A 19,713-nucleotide genomic window follows, 5' to 3' on the forward strand; every position below is an offset into this window, starting at 1 on the left:
TAACATGCAAAGTGGGAATAAAGTCAGAAAAAGCAATAAAACCTCATAATTTAGCATGTCAAAAAATTGGCCACAAAGGCAATAGTATAGTATGTCGAAAAAGTCAAAATTTGACCGCTCCTAAAAATGGCTGCAAACGTCCTAAAATAGCTTGCAGAGACGCCTTATAACATGCAAAGTGGGAATAAAGTCAGAATATGGCCAAAAACCTCATAATTTAGCATGTCAAAAATTGGCCACAAAGGCAATAGTATAGTATGTCGAAAAAGTCAAAATTTGACCGCTCCTAAAAATGGCTGCAAACGCCCTAAAATAGCTTGCAGAGACGCCTTATAACATGCAAAGTGGGAATAAAGTCAGAAAAATGGTCAATAAAAACTCATAATTTAGCATGTCAAAAAATTGGCCACAAAGGCAATAGTATAGTATGTCGAAAAAGTCAAAATTTGACCGCTCCTAAAAATGGCTGCAAACGTCCTAAAATAGCTTGCAGAGACGCCTTATAACATTCAAAGAGGGAATGAAGTCAGAATATGGCAATAAAAACTCATAATTTAGCATGTCAAAAAATTGGCCACAAAGGCAATAGTATAGTATGTCGAAAAAGTCAAAATTTGACCGCTCCTAAAAATGGCTGCAAACGTCCTAAAATAACATGCAGAGACGCCTATAACATGCAAAGTGGGAATAAAGTCAGAATATGGCCAAAACCTCATAATTTAGCATGTCAAAAATTGGCCACAAAGGCAATAGTATAGTATGTCGAAAAAGTCAAAATTTGACCGCTCCTAAAATGGCTGCAAACGTCCTAAAATAGCTTGCAGAGACGCCTTATAACATGCAAAGTGGGAATAAAGTCAGAATATGCAAAAAAACTCATAATTTAGCATGTCAAAAAATTGGCCACAAAGGCAATAGTATAGTATGTCGAAAAAAGTCAAAATTTGACCGCTCCTAAAAATGGCTGCAAACGTCCTAAAATAGCTTGCAGAGACGCCTTATAACATGCAAAGTGGGAATAAAGTCAGAATATGGCCAAAAACCTCATAATTTAGCATGTCAAAAAATTGGCCACAAAGGCAATAGTATAGTATGTCGAAAAAGTCAAAATTTGACCGCTCCTAAAATGGCTGCAAACGTCCTAAAATAGCTTGCAGAGACGCCTTATAACATGCAAAGTGGGAATAAACTCAGAAAAGCAATAAAAACTCATAATTTAGCATGTCAAAAATTGGCCACAAAGGCAATAGTATAGTATGTCGAAAAAGTCAAAATTTGACCGCTCCTAAAAATGGCTGCAAACGTCCTAAAATAGCTTGCAGAGACGCCTTATAACATGCAAAGTGGGAATAAAGTCAGAATATGGCCAAAAACCTCATAATTTAGCAGGTCCAAAAATTGGCCACAAAGGCAATAGTATAGTATGTCGAAAAAGTCAAAATTTGACCGCTCCTAAAAATGGCTGCAAACGTCCTAAAATAGCTTGCAGAGACGCCTTATAACATGCAAAGTGGGAATAAACTCAGAATAAAGCAATAAAACTCATAATTTAGCATGTCAAAAAATTGGCCACAAAGGCAATAGTATAGTATGTCGAAAAAGTCAAAATTTGACCGCTCCTAAAAATGGCTGCAAACGTCCTAAAATAGCTTGCAGAGACGCCTTATAACATGCAAAGTGGGAATAAAGTCAGAATATGGCAATAAAAACTCATAATTTAGCATGTCAAAAATTGGCCACAAAGGCAATAGTATAGTATGTCGAAAAAGTCAAAATTTGACCGCTCCTAAAAATGGCTGCAAACGTCCTAAAATAGCTTGCAGAGACGCCTTATAACATGCAAAGTGGGAATAAAGTCAGAAAAAGCAATAAAACTCATAATTTAGCATGTCAAAAAATTGGCCACAAAGGCAATAGTATAGTATGTCGAAAAAGTCAAAATTTGACCGCTCCTAAAAATGGCTGCAAACGTCCTAAAATAGCTTGCAGAGACGCCTTATAACATGCAAAGTGGGAATAAAGTCAGAATATGGCAATAAAAACTCATAATTTAGCATGTCAAAAATTGGCCACAAAGGCAATAGTATAGTATGTCGAAAAAGTCAAAATTTGACCGCTCCTAAAAATGGCTGCAAACGATCCTAAAATAGCTTGCAGAGACGCCTTATAACATGCAAAGTGGGAATAAAGTCAGAATATGGCAATAAAACCTCATAATTTAGCATGTCAAAAATTGGCCACAAAGGCAATAGTATAGTATGTCGAAAAGTCAAAATTTGACCGCTCCTAAAAATGGCTGCAAACGTCCTAAAATAGCTTGCAGAGACGCTTATAACATGCAAAGTGGGAATAAAGTCAGAATATGGCAATAAAACCTCATAATTTAGCATGTCAAAAAATTGGCCACAAAGGCAATAGTATAGTATGTCGAAAAAGTCAAAATTTGACCGCTCCTAAAATGGCTGCAAACGTCCTAAAATAGCTTGCAGAGACGCCTTATAACATGCAAAGTGGGAATAAAGTCAGAATATGGCCAAAAAACTCATAATTTAGCATGTCAAAAATTGCCCACAAAGGCAATAGTATAGTATGTCGAAAAAGTCAAAATTTGACCGCTCCTAAAAATGGCTGCAAACGTCCTAAAATAGCTTGCAGAGACGCCTTATAACATGCAAAGTGGGAATAAAGTCAGAATATGGCCAAAAACCTCATAATTTAGCATGTCAAAAATTGGCCACAAAGGCAATAGTATAGTATGTCGAAAAAGTCAAAATTTGACCGCTCCTAAAAATGGCTGCAAACGTCCTAAAATAGCTTGCAGAGACGCCTTATAACATGCAAAGTGGGAATAAAGTCAGAATATGGCCAAAAACCTCATAATTTAGCATGTCAAAAAATTGGCCACAAAGGCAATAGTATAGTATGTCGAAAAAGTCAAAATTTGACCGCTCCTAAAATGGCTGCAAACGTCCTAAAATAGCTTGCAGAGACGCCTTATAACATGCAAAGTGGGAATAAAGTCAGAATATGGCCAAAAAACCTCATAATTTAGCATGTCAAAAAATTGGCCACAAAGGCAATAGTATAGTATGTCAAAAAGTCAAAATTTGACCGCTCCTAAAATGGCTGCAAACGTCCTAAAATAGCTTGCAGAGACGCCTTATAACATGCAAAGTGGGAATAAACTCAGAATAAAGCAATAAAAACTCATAATTTAGCATGTCAAAAAATTGGCCACAAAGGCAATAGTATAGTATGTCGAAAAAGTCAAAATTTGACCGCTCTAAAATGGCTGCAAACGTCCTAAAATAGCTTGCAGAGACGCCTTATAACATGCAAAGTGGGAATAAAGTCAGAATATGGCCAAAAACCTCATAATTTAGCATGTCAAAAATTGGCCACAAAGGCAATAGTATAGTATGTCGAAAAAGTCAAAATTTGACCGCTCTAAAAATGGCTGCAAACGTCCTAAAATAGCTTGCAGAGACGCCTTATAACATGCAAAGTGGGAATAAAGTCAGAATATGGCCAATAAAACCTCATAATTTAGCATGTCAAAAATTGGCCACAAAGGCAATAGTATAGTATGTCGAAAAAGTCAAAATTTGACCGCTCCTAAAAATGGCTGCAAACGATCCTAAAATAGCTTGCAGAGACGCCTTATAACATGCAAAGTGGGAATAAACTCAGAAAAAGCAATAAAACTCATAATTTAGCATGTCAAAAATTGGCCACAAAGGCAATAGTATAGTATGTCGAAAAAGTCAAAATTTGACCGCTCCTAAAATGGCTGCAAACGTCCTAAAATAGCTTGCAGAGACGCCTTATAACATGCAAAGTGGGAATAAAGTCAGAATATGGCCAAAAACCTCATAATTTAGCATGTCAAAAAATTGGCCACAAAGGCAATAGTATAGTATGTCGAAAAAGTCAAAATTTGACCGCTCCTAAAAATGGCTGCAAACGATCCTAAAATAGCTTGCAGAGACGCCTTATAACATGCAAAGTGGGAATAAAGTCAGAATATGGCCAAAAACCTCATAATTTAGCATGTCAAAAAATTGGCCACAAAGGCAATAGTATAGTATGTCGAAAAAGTCAAAATTTGACCGCTCCTAAAAATGGCTGCAAACGTCCTAAAATAGCTTGCAGAGACGCCTTATAACATGCAAAGAGGGAATAAACTCAGAAAAAGCAATAAAACTCATAATTTAGCATGTCAAAAATTGGCCACAAAGGCAATAGTATAGTATGTCGAAAAAAGTCAAAATTTGACCGCTCCTAAAAATGGCTGCAAACGTCCTAAAATAGCTTGCAGAGACGCCTTATAACATGCAAAGTGGGAATAAAGTCAGAATATGGCAATAAAACCTCATAATTTAGCATGTCAAAAATTGGCCACAAAGGCAATAGTATAGTATGTCGAAAAAGTCAAAATTTGACCGCTCTAAAAATGGCTGCAAACGTCCCTAAAATAGCTTGCAGAGACGCCTTATAACATGCAAAGTGGGAATAAAGTCAGAACATGCACTAAACAGTCCTAATTTAGCATGTCAAAAAATTGGCCACAAAGGCAATAGTATAGTATGTCGAAAAAGTCAAAATTTGACCGCTCCTAAAAATGGCTGCAAACGTCCTAAAATAGCTTGCAGAGACGCCTTATAACATGCAAAGTGGGAATAAACTCAGAAAAAGCAATAAAAACTCATAATTTAGCATGCCATATAATTGGCCACAAAGGCAATAGTATAGTATGTCGAAAAAGTCAAAATTTGACCGCTCCTAAAAATGGCTGCAAACGTCCTAAAATAGCTTGCAGAGACGCCTTATAACATGCAAAGTGGGAATAAAGTCAGAATATGGCCAAAGACCTCATAATTTAGCATGTCAAAAATTGGCCACAAAGGCAATAGTATAGTATGTCGAAAAGTCAAAATTTGACCGCTCCTAAAATGGCTGCAAACGTCCTAAAATAGCTTGCAGAGACGCCTTATAACATGCAAAGTGGGAATAAAGTCAGAATATGGCCAAAAAACCTCATAATTTAGCATGTCAAAAATTGGCCACAAAGGCAATAGTATAGTATGTCGAAAAAGTCAAAATTTGACCGCTTCCTAAAAATGGCTGCAAACGTCCTAAAATAGCTTGCAGAGACGCCTTATAACATGCAAAGTGGGAATAAAGTCAGAAAATGGCAAAAAACTCATAATTTAGCATGTCAAAAAATTGGCCACAAAGGCAATAGTATAGTATGTCGAAAAAAGTCAAAATTTGACCGCTCCTAAAATGGCTGCAAACGATCCTAAAATAGCTTGCAGAGACGCCTTATAACATGCAAAGTGGGAATAAAGTCAGAATATGGCCAAAAACCTCATAATTTAGCATGTCAAAAATGTGCCACAAAGGCAATAGTATAGTATGTCGAAAAAGTCAAAATTTGACCGCTCCTAAAAATGGCTGCAAACGTCCTAAAATAGCTTGCAGAGACGCCTTATAACATGCAAAGTGGGAATAAACTCAGAAAAAGCAATAAAAACTCATAATTTAGCATGTCAAAAAATTGGCCACAAAGGCAATAGTATAGTATGTCGAAAAGTCAAAATTTGACCGCTCCTAAAAATGGCTGCAAACGTCATAAAATAGCTTGCAGAGACGCCTTATAACATGCAAAGTGGGAATAAAATCAGAATATGGCCAAAAACCTCATAATTTAGCATGTCAAAAATTGGCCACAAAGGCAATAGTATAGTATGTCGAAAAAGTCAAAATTTGACCGCTCCTAAAAATGGCTGCAAACGATCCTAAAATAGCTTGCAGAGACGCCTTATAACATGCAAAGTGGGAATAAAGTCAGAATATGGCCAAAACCTCATAATTTAGCATGTCAAAAAATTGGCCACAAAGGCAATAGTATAGTATGTCGAAAAAGTCAAAATTTGACCGCTCCTAAAAATGGCTGCAAACGTCCTAAAATAGCTTGCAGAGACGCCTTATAACATGCAAAGTGGGAATAAAGTCAGAAAAAGCAAAAAAAACTCATAATTTAGCATGTCAAAAAATTGGCCACAAAGGCAATAGTATAGTATGTCGAAAAAGTCAAAATTTGACCGCTCCTAAAAATGGCTGCAAACGTCCTAAAATAGCTTGCAGAGACGCCTTATAACATGCAAAGTGGGAATAAAGTCAGAATATGGCCAAAAACCTCATAATTTAGCATGTCAAAAATTGGCCACAAAGGCAATAGTATAGTATGTCGAAAAAGTCAAAATTTGACCGCTCCTAAAAATGGCTGCAAACGTCCTAAAATAGCTTGCAGAGACGCCTTATAACATGCAAAGTGGGAATAAACTCAGAAAAAGCAATAAAAACCTCATAATTTAGCATGTCAAAAAATTGGCCACAAAGGCAATAGTATAGTATGTCGAAAAAGTCAAAATTTGACCACCCCTAAAAATGGCTGCAAACGTCCTAAAATAGCTTGCAGAGACGCCTTATAACATGCAAAGTGGGAATAAAGTCAGAATATGGCCAAAACCTCATAATTTAGCATGTCAAAAAATTGGCCACAAAGGCAATAGTATAGTATGTCGAAAAAGTCAAAATTTGACCGCTCTAAAAATGGCTGCAAACGTCCTAAAATAGCTTGCAGAGACGCCTTATAACATGCAAAGTGGGAATAAAGTCAGAATATGGCCAAAAACCTCATAATTTAGCATGTCAAAAAATTGGCCACAAAGGCAATAGTATAGTATGTCGAAAAAGTCAAAATTTGACCGCTCCTAAAAATGGCTGCAAACGTCCTAAAATAGCTTGCAGAGACGCCTTATAACATGCAAAGTGGGAATAAAGTCAGAAAATGGCCAAAAACCTCATAATTTAGCATGTCAAAAATTGGCCACAAAGGCAATAGTATAGTATGTCGAAAAAGTCAAAATTTGACCGCTCCTAAAAATGGCTGCAAACGCCCTAAAATAGCTTGCAGAGACGCCTTATAACATGCAAAGTGGGAATAAAGTCAGAAAAAGCAATAAAAACTCATAATTTAGCATGTCAAAAAATTGGCCACAAAGGCAATAGTATAGTATGTCGAAAAAGTCAAAATTTGACCGCTCCTAAAATGGCTGCAAACGTCCTAAAATAGCTTGCAGAGACGCCTTATAACATGCAAAGTGGGAATAAACTCAGAATATGGCCAAAAACCTCATAATTTAGCATGTCAAAAATTGGCCACAAAGGCAATAGTATAGTATGTCGAAAAAGTCAAAATTTGACCGCTCCTAAAAATGGCTGCAAACGTCCTAAAATAGCTTGCAGAGACGCCTTATAACATGCAAAGTGGGAATAAACTCAGAAAAAGCAATAAAAACTCATAATTTAGCATGTCAAAAAATTGGCCACAAAGGCAATAGTATAGTATGTCGAAAAAAGACAAAATTTGACCGCTCCTAAAAATGGCTGCAAACGTCCTAAAATAGCTTGCAGAGACGCCTTATAACATGCAAAGTGGGAATAAAGTCAGAATAAGGCAAAAAACCTCATAATTTAGCATGTCAAAAAATTGGCCACAAAGGCAATAGTATAGTATGTCGAAAAAGTCAAAATTTGACCGCTCCTAAAAATGGCTGCAAACGTCCTAAAATAGCTTGCAGAGACGCCTTATAACATGCAAAGTGGGAATAAAGTCAGAATATGGCCAAAAACCTCATAATTTAGCATGTCAAAAATTGGCCACAAAGGCAATAGTATAGTATGTCGAAAAAGTCAAAATTTGACCGCTCCTAAAATGGCTGCAAACGTCCTAAAATAGCTTGCAGAGACGCCTTATAACATGCAAAGTGGGAATAAAGTCAGAATATGGCCAAAAACCTCATAATTTAGCATGTCAAAAAATTGGCCACAAAGGCAATAGTATAGTATGTCGAAAAAGTCAAAATTTGACCGCTCCTAAAATGGCTGCAAACGCCCTAAAATAGCTTGCAGAGACGCCTTATAACATGCAAAGTGGGAATAAAGTCAGAATATGGCCAAAAACCTCATAATTTAGCATGTCAAAAATGGGCCACATAGGCAATAGTATAGTATGTCGAAAAAGTCAAAATTTGACCGCTCCTAAAAATGGCTGCAAACGTCCTAAAATAGCTTGCAGAGACGCCTTATAACATGCAAAGTGGGAATAAACTCAGAAAAAGCAATAAAACTCATAATTTAGCATGTCAAAAAATTGGCCACAAAGGCAATAGTATAGTATGTCGAAAAAGTCAAAATTTGACCGCTCCTAAAATGGCTGCAAACGTCCTAAAATAGCTTGCAGAGACGCCTATAACATGCAAAGTGGGAATAAAGTCAGAATATGGCCAAAAACCTCATAATTTAGCATGTCAAAAATTGGCCACAAAGGCAATAGTATAGTATGTCGAAAAGTCAAAATTTGACCGCTCCTAAAAATGGCTGCAAACGTCCTAAAATAGCTTGCAGAGACACTTTATAACATGCAAAGTGGGAATAAAGTCAGAATATGGCCAAAAACCTCATAATTTAGCATGTCAAAAAATTGGCCACAAAGGCAATAGTATAGTATGTCGAAAAAGTCAAAATTTGACCGCTCCTAAAATGGCTGCAAACGATCCTAAAATAGCTTGCAGAGACGCCTTATAACATGCAAAGTGGGAATAAACTCAGAAAAAGCAATAAAAACTCATAATTTAGCATGTCAAAAATTGGCCACAAAGGCAATAGTATAGTATGTCGAAAAAGTCAAAATTTGACCGCTCCTAAAAATGGCTGCAAACGTCCTAAAATAGCTTGCAGAGACGCCTTATAACATGCAAAGTGGGAATAAAGTCAGAATATGGCCAAAATACTCATAATTTAGCATGTCAAAAAATTGGCCACAAAGGCAATAGTATAGTATGTCGAAAAAGTCAAAATTTGACCGCTCTAAAAATGGCTGCAAACGATCCTAAAATAGCTTGCAGAGACGCCTTATAACATGCAAAGTGGGAATAAACTCAGAAAAAGCAATAAAAACTCATAATTTAGCATGTCAAAAATTGGCCACAAAGGCAATAGTATAGTATGTCGAAAAAGTCAAAATTTGACCGCTCCTAAAAATGGCTGCAAACGTCCTAAAATAGCTTGCAGAGACGCCTTATAACATGCAAAGTGGGAATAAAGTCAGAATATGGCCAAAAACCTCATAATTTAGCATGTCAAAAAATTGGCCACAAAGGCAATAGTATAGTATGTCGAAAAAGTCAAAATTTGACCGCTCCTAAAAATGGCTGCAAACGTCATAAAATAGCTTGCAGAGACGCCTTATAACATGCAAAGTGGGAATAAAGTCAGAATATGGCCAAAAACCTCATAATTTAGCATGTCAAAAAATTGGCCACAAAGGCAATAGTATAGTATGTCGAAAAAGTCAAAATTTGACCGCTCCTAAAAATGGCTGCAAACGTCCTAAAATAGCTTGCAGAGACGCCTTATAACATGCAAAGTGGGAATAAACTCAGAAAAAGCAATAAAACTCATAATTTAGCATGTCAAAAATTGGCCACAAAGGCAATAGTATAGTATGTCGAAAAAGTCAAAATTTGACCGCTCCTAAAAATGGCTGCAAACGTCCTAAAATAGCTTGCAGAGACGCCTTATAACATGCAAAGTGGGAATAAAGTCAGAATATGGCCAAAAACCTCATAATTTAGCATGTCAAAAATTGGCCACAAAGGCAATAGTATAGTATGTCGAAAAAGTCAAAATTTGACCGCTCCTAAAATGGCTGCAAACGTCCTAAAATAGCTTGCAGAGACGCCTTATAACATGCAAAGTGGGAATAAAGTCAGAATATGGCAAAAACCTCATAATTTAGCATGTCAAAAATTGGCCACAAAGGCAATAGTATAGTATGTCGAAAAAGTCAAAATTTGACCGCTCCTAAAAATGGCTGCAAACGTCCTAAAATAGCTTGCAGAGACGCCTTATAACATGCAAAGTGGGAATAAAGTCAGAATATGGCCAAAACCTCATAATTTAGCATGTCAAAAATTGGCCACAAAGGCAATAGTATAGTATGTCGAAAAAGTCAAAATTTGACCGCTCTAAAAATGGCTGCAAACGTCCTAAAATAGCTTGCAGAGACGCCTTATAACATGCAAAGTGGGAATAAACTCAGAAAAAGCAATAAAACTCATAATTTAGCATGTCAAAAAATTGGCCACAAAGGCAATAGTATAGTATGTCGAAAAAGTCAAAATTTGACCGCTCCTAAAATGGCTGCAAACGATCCTAAAATAGCTTGCAGAGACGCCTTATAACATGCAAAGTGGGAATAAAGTCAGAATATGGCCAAAAACCTCATAATTTAGCATGTCAAAAATTGGCCACAAAGGCAATAGTATAGTATGTCGAAAAAGTCAAAATTTGACCGCTCCTAAAAATGGCTGCAAACGTCCTAAAATAGCTTGCAGAGACGCCTTATAACATGCAAAGTGGGAATAAAGTCAGAATATGGCAAAAAACCTCATAATTTAGCATGTCAAAAATTGGCCACAAAGGCAATAGTATAGTATGTCGAAAAAGTCAAAATTTGACCGCTCTAAAAATGGCTGCAAACGTCCTAAAATAGCTTGCAGAGACGCCTTATAACATGCAAAGTGGGAATAAACTCAGAAAAAGCAATAAAAACTCATAATTTAGCATGTCAAAAAATTGGCCACAAAGGCAATAGTATAGTATGTCGAAAAAGTCAAAATTTGACCGCTCCTAAAATGGCTGCAAACGTCCTAAAATAGCTTGCAGAGACGCCTTATAACATGCAAAGTGGGAATAAAGTCAGAATATGGCCAAAAACCTCATAATTTAGCATGTCAAAAATTGGCCACAAAGGCAATAGTATAGTATGTCGAAAAAGTCAAAATTTGACCGCTCCTAAAAATGGCTGCAAACGTCCTAAAATAGCTTGCAGAGACGCCTTATAACATGCAAAGCGGGAATAAACTCAGAAAAAGCAATAAAACCTCATAATTTAGCATGTCAAAAAATTGGCCACAAAGGCAATAGTATAGTATGTCGAAAAAGTCAAAATTTGACCGCTCCTAAAAATGGCTGCAAACGTCCTAAAATAGCTTGCAGAGACGCCTTATAACATGCAAAGTGGGAATAAGGTCAGAATATGGCAAAAAAACCTCAGAATTTAGCATGTCAAAAAATTGGCCACAAAGGCAATAGTATAGTATGTCGAAAAAGTCAAAATTTGACCGCTCCTAAAAATGGCTGCAAACGTCCTAAAATAGCTTGCAGAGACGCCTTATAACATGCAAAGTGGGAATAAACTCAGAAAAAGCAATAAAAACCTCATAATTTAGCATGTCAAAAATTGGCCACAAAGGCAATAGTATAGTATGTCGAAAAAGTCAAAATTTGACCGCTCCTAAAATGGCTGCAAACGTCCTAAAATAGCTTGCAGAGACGCCTTATAACATGCAAAGTGGGAATAAAGTCAGAATATGGCAATAAAACCTCATAATTTAGCATGTCAAAAAATTGGCCACATGGCAATAGTATAGTATGTCGAAAAAGTCAAAATTTGACCGCTCCTAAAAATGGCTGCAAACGTCCTAAAATAGCTTGCAGAGACGCCTTTATAACATGCAAAGTGGGAATAAAGTCAGAATATGGCCAAAACCTCATAATTTAGCATGTCAAAAATTGGCCACAAAGGCAATAGTATAGTATGTCGAAAAAGTCAAAATTTGACCGCTCTAAAAATGGCTGCAAACGTCCTAAAATAGCTTGCAGAGACGCCTTATAACATGCAAAGTGGGAATAAACTCAGAAAAAGCAATAAAACTCATAATTTAGCATGTCAAAAATTGGCCACAAAGGCAATAGTATAGTATGTCGAAAAAGTCAAAATTTGACCGCTCCTAAAAATGGCTGCAAACGATCCTAAAATAGCTTGCAGAGACGCCTTATAACATGCAAAGTGGGAATAAAGTCAGAATATGGCCAAAAACCTCATAATTTAGCATGTCAAAAAATTGGCCACAAAGGCAATAGTATAGTATGTCGAAAAAGTCAAAATTTGACCGCTCTAAAAATGGCTGCAAACGTCCTAAAATAGCTTGCAGAGACGCCTTATAACATGCAAAGTGGGAATAAAGTCAGAATATGGCCAAAAACCTCATAATTTAGCATGTCAAAAAATTGGCCACAAAGGCAATAGTATAGTATGTCGAAAAAAGTCAAAATTTGACCGCTCCTAAAAATGGCTGCAAACGTCCTAAAATAGCTTGCAGAGACGCCTTATAACATGCAAAGTGGGAATAAACTCAGAAAAAGCAATAAAAACTCATAATTTAGCATGTCAAAAATTGGCCACAAAGGCAATAGTATAGTATGTCGAAAAAGTCAAAATTTGACTGCTCCTAAAAATGGCTGCAAACGATCCTAAAATAGCTTGCAGAGACGCCTTATAACATGCAAAGTGGGAATAAAGTCAGAATATTGCCAAAAACCTCATAATTTAGCATGTCAAAAAATTGGCCACAAAGGCAATAGTATAGTATGTCGAAAAAGTCAAAATTTGACCGCTCCTAAAATGGCTGCAAACGTCCTAAAATAGCTTGCAGAGACGCCTTATAACATGCAAAGTGGGAATAAAGTCAGAATATGGCCAAAAAACCTCATAATTTAGCATGTCAAAAAATTGGCCACAAAGGCAATAGTATAGTATGTCGAAAAGTCAAAATTTGACCGCTCCTAAAATGGCTGCAAACGCCCTAAAATAGCTTGCAGAGACGCCTTATAACATGCAAAGTGGGAATAAACTCAGAAAAAGCAAAAAAACTTCATAATTTAGCATGTCAAAAAATTGGCCACAAAGGCAATAGTATAGTATGTCGAAAAAGTCAAAATTTGACCGCTCCTAAAAATGGCTGCAAACGTCCTAAAATAGCTTGCAGAGACGCCTTATAACATGCAAAGTGGGAATAAAGTCAGAATATGGCCAAAACCTCATAATTTAGCATGTCAAAAAATTGGCCACAAAGGCAATAGTATAGTATGTCGAAAAAAGTCAAAATTTGACCGCTCCTAAAATGGCTGCAAACGTCCTAAAATAGCTTGCAGAGACGCCTTATAACATGCAAAGTGGGAATAAAGTCAGAATATGGCCAATAAAACCTCATAATTTAGCATGTCAAAAATTGGCCACAAAGGCAATAGTATAGTATGTCGAAAAAGTCAAAATTTGACCGCTCCTAAAAATGGCTGCAAACATCATAAAATAGCTTGCAGAGACGCCTTATAACATGCAAAGTGGGAATAAAGTCAGAATATGGCCAAAAACCTCATAATTTAGCATGTCAAAATTGGCCACAAAGGCAATAGTATAGTATGTCGAAAAAGTCAAAATTTGACCGCTCCTAAAAATGGCTGCAAACATCATAAAATAGCTTGCAGAGACGCCTTATAACATGCAAAGTGGGAATAAACTCAGAAAAAGCAAAAAAACTTCATAATTTAGCATGTCAAAAAATTGGCCACAAAGGCAATAGTATAGTATGTCGAAAAAAGTCAAAATTTGACCGCTCCTCAAAATGGCTGCAAACGTCCTAAAATAGCTTGCAGAGACGCCTTATAACATGCAAAGTGGGAATAAAGTCAGAATATGGCAATAAAACCTCATAATTTAGCATGTCAAAAATTGGCCACAAAGGCAATAGTATAGTATGTCGAAAAAGTCAAAATTTGACCGCTCCTAAAATGGCTGCAAACGTCCTAAAATAGCTTGCAGAGACGCCTTATAACATGCAAAGTGGGAATAAAGTCAGAATATGGCCAAAAAACCTCATAATTTAGCATGTCAAAAAATTGGCCACAAAGGCAATAGTATAGTATGTCGAAAAAGTCAAAATTTGACCGCTCCTAAAAATGGCTGCAAACGTCCTAAAATAGCTTGCAGAGACGCCTTATAACATGCAAAGTGGGAATAAAGTCAGAATATGGCCAAAAACCTCATAATTTAGCATGTCAAAAAATTGGCCACAAAGGCAATAGTATAGTATGTCGAAAAAGTCAAAATTTGACCGCTCCTAAAAATGGCTGCAAACGTCCTAAAAGAGCTTGCAGAGACGCCTTATAACATGCAAAGTGGGAATAAACTCAGAAAAAGCAATAAAACTCATAATTTAGCATGTCAAAAATTGGCCACAAAGGCAATAGTATAGTATGTCGAAAAAGTCAAAATTTGACCGCTCCTAAAAATGGCTGCAAACGTCCTAAAATAGCTTGCAGAGACGCCTTATAACATGCAAAGTGGGAATAAAGTCAGAATATGGCCAAAAACCTCATAATTTAGCATGTCAAAAAATTGGCCACAAAGGCAATAGTATAGTATGTCGAAAAAGTCAAAATTTGACCGCTCCTAAAATGGCTGCAAACGTCCTAAAATAGCTTGCAGAGACGCCTTATAACATGCAAAGTGGGAATAAAGTCAGAATATGGCCAAAAACCTCATAATTTAGCATGTCAAAAATTGGCCACAAAGGCAATAGTATAGTATGTCGAAAAAGTCAAAATTTGACCGCTCCTAAAAATGGCTGCAAACGTCCTAAAATAGCTTGCAGAGACGCCTTATAACATGCAAAGTGGGAATAAAGTCAGAAAATGGAAAAAAACCTCATAATTTAGCATGTCAAAAATTGGCCACAAAGGCAATAGTATAGTATGTTGAAAAAGTCAAAATTTGACCGCTCCTAAAATGGCTGCAAACGTCCTAAAATAGCTTGCAGAGACGCCTTATAACATGCAAAGTGGGAATAAACTCAGAAAAAGCAATAAAAACTCATAATTTAGCATGTCAAAAAATGGGCAAAAAGGCAATAGTATAGTATGTCGAAAAAGTCAAAATTTGACCGCTCCTAAAAATGGCTGCAAACGTCCTAAAATAGCTTGCAGAGACGCCTTATAACATGCAAAGTGGGAATAAAGTCAGAATATGGCCAAAAACCTCATAATTTAGCATGTCAAAAATTGGCCACAAAGGCAATAGTATAGTATGTCGAAAAAGTCAAAATTTGACCGCTCCTAAAAATGGCTGCAAACGTCCTAAAATAGCTTGCAGAGACGCCTTATAACATGCAAAGTGGGAATAAAGTCAGAATATGGCCAAAAACCTCATAATTTAGCATGTCAAAAATTGGCCACAAAGGCAATAGTATAGTATGTCGAAAAAGTCAAAATTTGACCGCTCCTAAAAATGGCTGCAAACGTCCTAAAATAGCTTGCAGAGACGCCTTATAACATGCAAAGTGGGAATAAAGTCAGAATATGGCCAAAAACCTCATAATTTAGCATGTCAAAAAATTGGCCACAAAGGCAATAGTATAGTATGTCGAAAAAGTCAAAATTTGACCGCTCCTAAAAATGGCTGCAAACGCCCTAAAATAGCTTGCAGAGACGCCTTATAACATGCAAAGTGGGAATAAACTCAGAAAAGCAATAAAAACTCATAATTTAGCATGTCAAAAATTGGCCACAAAGGCAATAGTATAGTATGTCGAAAAAGTCAAAATTTGACCGCTCCTAAAATGGCTGCAAACGTCCTAAAATAGCTTGCAGAGACGCCTTATAACATGCAAAGTGGGAATAAACTCAGAAAAAGCAATAAAACCTCATAATTTAGCATGTCAAAAAATTGGCCACAAAGGCAATAGTATAGTATGTCGAAAAAGTCAAAATTTGACCGCTCCTAAAATGGCTGCAAACGTCCTAAAATAGCTTGCAGAGACGCCTTATAACATGCAAAGTGGGAATAAAGTCAGAATATGGCCAAAAACCTCATAATTTAGCATGTCAAAAATTGGCCACAAAGGCAATAGTATAGTATGTCGAAAAAGTCAAAATTTGACCGCTCCTAAAATGCCTGCAAACGTCCTAAAATAGCTTGCAGAGACGCCTTATAACATGCAAAGTGGGAATAAAGTCAGAAAATGGCCAAAAACCTCATAATTTAGCATGTCAAAAATTGGCCACAAAGGCAATAGTATAGTATGTCGAAAAAAGTCAAAATTTGACCGCTCCTAAAATGGCTGCAAACGTCCTAAAATAGCTTGCAGAGACGCCTTATAACATGCAAAGTGGGAATAAAGTCAGAATATGGCCAAAAACCTCATAATTTAGCATGTCAAAAAATTGGCCACAAAGGCAATAGTATAGTATGTCGAAAAAGTCAAAATTTGACCGCTCCTAAAATGGCTGCAAACGTCCTAAAATAGCTTGCAGAGACGCCTTATAACATGCAAAGTGGGAATAAACTCAGAAAAAGCAAAAAAAACTCATAATTTAGCATGTCAAAAATTGGCCACAAAGGCAATAGTATAGTATGTCGAAAAAGTCAAAATTTGACCGCTCCTAAAAATGGCTGCAAACGTCCTAAAATAGCTTGCAGAGACGCCTTATAACATGCAAAGTGGGAATAAAGTCAGAATATGGCCAAAAACCTCATAATTTAGCATGTCAAAAATTGGCCACAAAGGCAATAGTATAGTATGTCGAAAAAGTCAAAATTTGACCGCTCTAAAAATGGCTGCAAACGTCCTAAAATAGCTTGCAGAGACGCCTTATAACATGCAAAGTGGGAATAAAGTCAGAATATGGCCAAAAACCTCATAATTTAGCATGTCAAAAATTGGCCACAAAGGCAATAGTATAGTATGTCGAAAAAGTCAAAATTTGACCGCTCCTAAAATGGCTGCAAACGTCCTAAAATAGCTTGCAGAGACGCCTTATAACATGCAAAGTGGGAATAAACTCAGAAAAAGCAATAAAACTCATAATTTAGCATGTCAAAAATTGGCCACAAAGGCAATAGTATAGTATGTCGAAAAAGTCAAAATCTGACCGTTCCTAAAAATGGCTGCAAACGCCCTAAAATAGCTTGCAGAGACGCCTTATAACATGCAAAGTGGGAATAAACTCAGAATATGGCCAAAAAACCTCATAATTTAGCATGTCAAAAATTGGCCACAAAGGCAATAGTATAGTATGTCGAAAAAGTCAAAATTTGACCGCTCCTAAAAATGGCTGCAAACGTCCTAAAATAGCTTGCAGAGACGCCTTATAACATGCAAAGTGGGAATAAAGTCAGAATATGGCCAAAAACCTCATAATTTAGCATGTCAAAAAATTGGCCACAAAGGCAATAGTATAGTATGTCGAAAAAGTCAAAATTTGACCGCTCCTAAAAATGGCTGCAAACGTCCTAAAATAGCTTGCAGAGACGCCGTATAACATGCAAAGTGGGAATAAAGTCAGAATATGGACAAAAAACCTCATAATTTAGCATGTCAAAAATTGGCCACAAAGGCAATAGTATAGTATGTCGAAAAAGTCAAAATTTGACCGCTCCTAAAAATGGCTGCAAACGTCCTAAAATAGCTTGCAGAGACGCCTTATAACATGCAAAGTGGGAATAAACGCAGAAAAAGCAATAAAAACCTCATAATTTAGCATGTCAAAAATTGGCCACAAAGGCAATAGTATAGTATGTCGAAAAAGTCAAAATTTGACCGCTCCTAAAAATGGCTGCAAACGTCCTAAAATAGCTTGCAGAGACGCCGTATAACATGCAAAGTGGGCATAAAGTCAGAATATGGCCAAAAACCTCATAATTTAGCATGTCAAAAATTGGCCACAAAGGCAATAGTATAGTATGTCGAAAAAAGTCAGATTTTGACCGCTCCTAAAAATGGCTGCAAACGTCCTAAAATAGCTTGCAGAGACGCCTTATAACATGCAAAGTGGGAATAAACTCAGAAAAAGCAAAAAAACCTCATAATTTAGCATGTCAAAAAATTGGCCACAAAGGCAATAGTATAGTATGTCGAAAAAGTCAAAATTTGACCGCTCCTAAAATGGCTGCAAACGTCCTAAAATAGCTTGCAGAGACGCCTTATAACATGCAAAGTGGGAATAAAGTCAGAATATGGCCAAAAACCTCATAATTTAGCATGTCAAAAATTGGCCACAAAGGCAATAGTATAGTATGTCGAAAAAGTCAAAATTTGACCGCTTCCTAAAAATGGCTGCAAACGTCCTAAAATAGCTTGCAGAGACGCCTTATAACATGCAAAGTGGGAATAAAGTCAGAATATGGCCAAAAACCTCATAATTTAGCATGTCAAAAATCGGCCACAAAGGCAATAGTATAGTATGTCGAAAAAGTCAAAATTTGACCGCTCCTAAAAATGGCTGCAAACGTCCTAAAATAGCTTGCAGAGACGCCTTATAACATGCAAAGTGGGAATAAACTCAGAAAAAGCAATAAAACCTCATAATTTAGCATGTCAAAAATTGGCCACAAAGGCAATAGTATAGTATGTCGAAAAAGTCAAAATTTGACCGCTCCTAAAAATGGCTGCAAACGTCCTAAAATAGCTTGCAGAGACGCCTTATAACATGCAAAGTGGGAATAAAGTCAGAATATGGCCAAAAACCTCATAATTTAGCATGTCAAAAAATTGGCCACAAAGGCAATAGTATAGTATGTCGAAAAAGTCAAAATTTGACCGCTCCTAAAAATGGCTGCAAACGTCATAAAATAGCTTGCAGAGACGCCTTATAACATGCAAAGTGGGAATAAACTCAGAAAAAGCAAAAAAACTTCATAATTTAGCATGTAAAAAAATTGGCCACAAAGGCAATAGTATAGTATGTCGAAAAAGTCAAAATTTGACCGCTCCTAAAAATGACTGCAAACGCCCTAAAATAGCTTGCAGAGACGCCTTATAACATGCAAAGTGGGAATAAACTCAGAAAAAGCAATAAAAACTCATAATTTAGCATGTCAAAAAATTGGCCACAAAGGCAATAGTATAGTATGTCGAAAAAGTCAAAATTTGACCGCTCCTAAAAATGGCTGCAAACGTCCTAAAATAGCTTGCAGAGACGCCTTATAACATGCAAAGTGGGAATAAAGTCAGAATATGGCCAAAAACCTCATAATTTAGCATGTCAAAAAATTGGCCACAAAGGCAATAGTATAGTATGTCGAAAAAGTCAAAATTTGACCGCTCCTAAAAATGGCTGCAAACGTCCTAAAATAGCTTGCAGAGACGCCTTATAACATGCAAAGTGGGAATAAACGCAGAAACTGGACAGAAGCCTCATAATTTAGCATCTCAAAAATTGGCCACAAAGGCAATAGTATAGTATGTCGAAAAAGTCAAAATTTGACCGCTCCTAAAAATGGCTGCAAACGCCCTAAAATAGCTTGCAGAGACGCCTTATAACATGCAAAGTGGGAATAAACTCAGAAAAAGCAATAAAAACTCATAATTTAGCATGTCAAAAAATTGGCCACAAAGGCAATAGTATAGTATGTCGAAAAAGTCAAAATTTGACCGCTCCTAAAAATGGCTGCAAACGTCCTAAAATAGCTTGCAGAGACGCCTTATAACATGCAAAGTGGGAATAAACTCAGAATATGGCCAAAAACCTCATAATTTAGCATGTCAAAAAATTGGCCACAAAGGCAATAGTATAGTATGTCGAAAAAGTCAAAATTTGACCGCTCCTAAAAATGGCTGCAAACGTCCTAAAATAGCTTGCAGAGACGCCTTATAACATGCAAAGTGGGAATAAACTCAGAAAAAGCAATAAAACCTCATAATTTAGCATGTCAAAAATTGGCCACAAAGGCAATAGTATAGT

The sequence above is a fragment of the Plectropomus leopardus genome, chromosome 22 (genome assembly GCF_026936395.1).
Source record: "Plectropomus leopardus strain MGB_pleo_1.0 chromosome 22, ASM2693639v1, whole genome shotgun sequence".
Classification (NCBI taxonomy): Eukaryota; Metazoa; Chordata; class Actinopteri; order Perciformes; family Serranidae; genus Plectropomus; species Plectropomus leopardus.